This window comes from Grampus griseus (assembly GCF_964374135.1).
Source record: "Grampus griseus genome assembly, chromosome: 4".
Taxonomy (NCBI): Eukaryota; Metazoa; Chordata; class Mammalia; order Artiodactyla; family Delphinidae; genus Grampus; species Grampus griseus.
In genome coordinates, this window is record NC_138997.1 from 92,553,244 (window position 1) to 92,558,898 (window position 5,655).

General features: G+C 42.7%; 1 pseudogene across 1 annotated transcript; it reads left to right on the forward strand.

Annotated features, from left to right (window-relative positions):
• The first annotated feature begins 2,161 nt into the window (after window positions 1-2,161).
• LOC309821861 (elongation factor 1-alpha 1-like) lies at window positions 2,162-3,420 on the forward strand (annotated as a pseudogene). The gene has a single exon. The product of its transcript is annotated as an elongation factor 1-alpha 1-like (transcript).
• The last annotated feature ends 2,235 nt before the right edge of the window (window positions 3,421-5,655 follow it).

The following is a 5,655-nucleotide window of genomic DNA, read 5'->3' on the forward strand; positions in this document are numbered from 1 at the left end:
GATATTATTATTTGTACTTTATAAGCACAGACAGGTCAGCTGACCCCTCCAATGTCACACAGCTGAGAAGTGGCAGAGCTGGGATTTGAACACCACAGTCTGGCTACAGAGTTTACGTTTATAACTACTACATGATTCTGTCTCATATATAAATACAATTTACAAATTTTAAATAAATATGGGGGTTGCATGCTCAAGTTTTTGTTTCATTTTTAACTGAAGAAGGTATTCAATCAAAAAAAAAAAACCCTTTGGAGCACATGTTGATGAATTCAGATAAAAAATTAAGCTATTTCCATGGGAGCTTCTGGGGCAGGAGGAATAGTTGTCAGGCTCGTTAAAGTCTTAGGGTACCACCATGAGCTCAAAAGCTACTGGAGGGACTTCCCTGGTGGCACAGTGGTTAAGAATCTGCCTGCCAATGCAGGGGACACGGGTTCAAGCCCTAGTCCAGGAAGGTCCCACATGCCGCGGAGCAACAAAGCCCATGCGCCACAACTACTGAGCCTGTGCTCTAGAGCCCGCGAGCCACAACTACTGAAGCCCTCCAGCCTAGAGCCCGTGCTCTGCAGCAGGAGAAGCCACCACAGTGAGAAGCCCTCGCATCGCAACGAAGAGTAGCCCCTGCTCGCCACAACTAGAGAAAGCCCACGGGTAGCAATGAAGACCCAACGCAGCCATAAATAAATGAATAAATAAATAAATAAATAAATAAATAAATAAATAAAAAGCTACTGGAAATGAGTCTTCCAAAGACCAATCATTGTATACCATCTTCACAACTTTTATCATGTCTTTCAGTACTTTTGTCTAATTTCATAATTTTCTTTAAATCTGCTTCTTTTTTAAAAACTTAATTAATGAATTTTCAAAATAAACACTGTATTACCACTGCAAATGGAAAAGCAGCACCTCTTGCAGAGATGCCACCATCTCATTATAAAGTATTAGAAAAATTCTACTCGAAAGGTCTTGTTTTTAGGAAAATAATAACAGCTAATTTTTTTTTTAATAGGAAGCAATGTTCTTGAATTCCAGAAAAAAAGTCCAGGCCGAAAATACTGATTTGAGAATTAGCCACACATTTAACAAGAAGCCTCTTGAATGTACACTTTGTCTTCAGAGTGGAAATAATTAGACAAGAGATGACAAAATTGCAAATGCTTTCATGTGTCTCATAAGACAAAATGCTTACTTTTGAGGTAATTTTGACTCTTTTAATATTTTAAATTTTACCCCCAATGAAATAGAATTACATTGAGGAGGATATATATAATTATTAAAATTTAGCAAAAATTACTTCTTTGGTATACTTATTTAATCAAACCTAATTGGAATCATTTGTTACTAGAAGGACATGTAATAATTAGATAAGATGAATGAGTGTTCTCTTTTTATCCCTTAAGTCCATGATGTATTAATAAACTTAACTAGAATGGTGATCAAGAAGGATGATGTGTCTAATAACAGCTAATATTTTATAGCGCCAAGTATTTTATAGTGCTAGGTACTGTTCCAAGTGTTGGAAATATATTGCTTTTACGATAGCCCTACTAGGCAGGCATTAATATTATCTCCATTTTACAAATGAAGGTCAGGGACTTTTCAGCAATTTCTGCAAGTTGACACAACGGTTGAGGCCGAGGTAGGATCTGAACCCAGGCAGCCCCACAGCAGGCTCAGGGTTGTTGCCCATTATATACACAGTAATGTTGCCTATAGCACTTCCTGCACCAAGGGAGAGAGCTGGAAGGGAATGCCCTCCTACCCTCAACCTGGTTAGGGACCTGCTGCTGGGCCTCCGTGGACTGCCTGTTTCCCTGTGGCCAAGTCAGATAAGTCGCTGCACTTTCCACCTCCAGTGGTGGGTCCAAAGTGGGAGTGCACGCCCCTCTATCACCAGGACCTGACATGACTTGCAATAAGAACACTGACCTGGGCTTCCCTGGTGGCGCAGTGGTTGAGAGTCCGCCTGCCGATGCAGGGCACGCGGGTTCGTGCCCTGGTCCGGGAAGATCCCACATGCCGCGGAGCGGCTGGGCCCGTGAGCCATGGCCGCTGAGCCTGCGCATCCGGAGCCTGTGCTCCGCAACGGGAGAGGCCACAACGGTGAGAGGCCCGCGTACCACAAAAAAAAAAAAAACAACAAAAAACAAAAAACATGATTACAGGCACATCCCAGGCTGATGGTGCTGTCCTGATTTTTGCTGCTGGTGTTGGTAAATTTGAAGCAGGTATTTCCAAGAACGGGCAGATCTGTGAGCATCCCTTCTGGCCTACACTCTGGGTGTGAAACAACTAATTGTTGCAGTTAACAAAATGGATTCCACTGACCCACCCTACAGCCAGAAGAGATACGAGGAAACTGTTAAGGAAGTCAGCATCTACATTAAGAAAATTGGCTACAACCCCGACACAGTAGCATTTGTGCCAGTTACTGGCTGGAATGGTGAAAACATGCTGGAGCCAAGTGCCAACATGCCGTGTGGTTCAAGGGATGGAGAGTCACCCGTAAGGATGGCAATGCCAGTGGAAGCACGCTGCTTGAAGCTCTGGATTGCATCCTGCCACCAACTCGCCCAACTGACAAGCCCTTGCGTTTGCCCCTCCAGGATGTCTACAAAATTGGTGGCATTGCCACTGTCCCTGTGGGTCGAGTGGAGACTGGTGTTCTCAAACCTGGCATGGTGGTCACCTTTGCTCCAGTCAACGTGACAACTGAAGTGAAGTCTGTTGAAATGCACCATGAAGCTTTGAGTGAAGCCCTTCCTGGGGACAATGTGGGCTTCCATGTCAAGAACGTGTCTGTCAAAGATGTTCGTCGTGGCAATGCGGCTGGTGACAGCAAAAATGACCCACCGATGGAAGCAGCTGGCTTCACAGCTCAGGGGATTATCTTGAACCACCCAGGCCAAATCAGTGCTGGCTATGCACCTGTGCTGGATTGTCACACAGCTCACACTGCTTGCAAGTTTGCTGAGCTGAAGAAGACGGATCGTCATTCTGGGAAGAAGCTGGAAGATGGCCCCAAATTCTTGAAATCTGGTGATGCTGTCATTGTTGATATGGTTCCTGGCAAACCCATTTTTGTTGAGAGCTTCTCTGACTATCCTCCTCTGGGCCGTTTTGCTGTTTGTGACATGAGACAGATGGTTGCTGTGGGTGTCATCAAAGCAGTGGACAAGAAGGCAGCTGGAGCTGGCAAGGTCACCAAGTCTGCCCAGAAAGCTCAGAAGGCTAAATGAATATTATCCCCAATACCTGCCACCCCAGTCTTAATCAGTGGTGGAAAAAGGGTCTTAGAACAGTTTGTCTCAATTGGCCATTTAAGTTTAATAGCAAAAGCCTGGTAAATGATAACACTGCATCGTAAAATCTTCAGAAAGAAAGGAGAATGTTTTGTGGACCGTTTGTTTTGTGTGTGGCCGTTTTAAGTTATTAGTTTTTAAAATCAGTACTTTTTTTTTTTTTTTTGCGGTACGCGGGCCTCTCACTGCTGTGGCCTTTGCCGTTGCGGAGCACAGGCTCCAGACGTGCAGACTCAGCGGCCATGGCTCACGGGCCCAGCCGCTCCGTGGTATGTGGGATCTTCCCGGACCGGGGCACGAACCCGCGTCCCCTGCATCGGCAAGCGGACTCCCAACCACTGCGCCACCAGGGAAGCCCAAAATCGGTACTTTTTAATGGAAACAACTTGACCAAAAATCTGTCACAGAATTTGAGACCCATTAAAAAAGTTTAATGAGAAAAAAAAAAGTAATGAATGCGTTGTGTTGTTGCACACTGGATATCCTGATGTATCTCTTGCTATTAAAAAAAAACACTTAAAAATGCTAGATAAAAATTTTTTTAATATATTTTAAAATGCATGACTGAGATGGAAAGAAAGTAAGGGAGATACCCAAAAGCCAAAGATGAGATGGGCGCCAGATTCCAAATAAGTCAGCAAGAGCTGGAACCAGAGGCATCTCCTGCTCTTCTGTGACCCAGAATAAGAGTTTTAATTGGTGTCATGAGGGAGAGGAGGCATGATGTAGGGACTTAGCAAGGTGAAGTTCAGATTGGTGACCACTGCACAAAGCTCAGTTTCCCAGACTCTCAGTAAAAAGATAATCTATCTCTCTCTCTCTCTCCCTATCTATATATCTCTTCTGCTAAGCAAGAGAAGTAATACACTTATCTGTCACAAGCTTGACATGGATAAACCAGAGTTTATCCATGTTTTTACAGAACAATTTATACTACTTCTGTAGTGTAAAAAAAAAAAAAAAAGAGTTGTCTTGCAAAGCAAAAGTCAGTTTTTTCAGAGAGAACCCAGACTTCACAGAGTTCCAAGAAAATTCCATCAAATATCAAAAATCACAAAATACACCAAAAACCAAGGTGAAAAGAAGAGCAACAACACAGCTGAAGAGGAAGCGAGTTAGAAGATAAATCTGAGGACAGAACATAGATAAAAATGGAAAATACCAGAGATTATAAAGCCTGGAGGATGGGCTGATAAGGTTGAAAACATATTGAATTGGAGTTCCCTAAAGAAAGAATTAGAGAGAACAAGGAGGCATGATGTTGGAATAGATGACACCTGAGACTTTTCTAGAAAAAAAAAAAAATTTCTTAAGTAGATAAATGAAAAGAAAGAAGTATACAGGGCTTCCCTGGTGGCGCAGTGGTTGAGAGTCTGTCTGCCGATGCATGGGACGCGGGTTCGTGCCCCGGTCCGGGAAGATCCCACATGCCGTGGAGTGGCTGAGCCCGTGAGCCATGGCCGCTGAGCCTGCGCGTCTGGAGCCTGTGCTCTGAAACGGGAGAGGCCACAACCGTGAGAGGCCCGCGAACCGCAAAAAAAAAAAAGAAGTATACAGTAACAAAATGAGAGAACATCAAAAACAAAGTCCTAAAAGCAGCCAGAGAGAAAAAGCAGATTATCTTTTATGTAGCCAGAAGATAATTAAACAATATTTTCAAAATTCTAAGAGATAATAACTGCCAATCTAGAATTATATATACAACAAAGTTACCTTTCAATAATGATGAAAATAAAGAGATTTTCAGATTAAAAAAAATAAACTCTTACAGATTTTGCCATGAGACCCTCACTAAAAGAACTTCTAGATTGTACCTCATAGGCAAAAGTGAATGATGACCAAAAAATAAATGAAGAAGTAAACTGGTTGGGTAAGGGAAGGGACAACTGATTGCCATGAATGGCCCCCTACAAGTTTCCTTATGTCTTTTTCCTTTCTTATCTCTCCCTAATAGTGACTTTGACTGAGTGCTGCCCTAAGTCTGAGACCCTGTGCTAAGATCTTGATACACATCATCTTACTAAGCTTTAAACAACCTGATGAGGAAAAGACTAGTGTTCCCATTTTACACACAAGGAAATGGGGACTTATTTTGCCTGAGGTCAGAGAATGTTTGGCTAATGTATAACTCATCCAGAGGGAGAATCGAGGCATGTAATCTTGGGCTGAAGTTGTAACCTAGTCCCAATTCACTTGGAAACAAATGCAGTAAGATGTAATCTCAAAATACAAAGAAAACCGTTTATTTAAAAATTCTTATGAGGGGAGGAACTAAGGAAAATAGCAGAGGATCAAGGAATGTAAACACAGGATAACAGACATGGCTTTCATTTCTGAATATAATGGA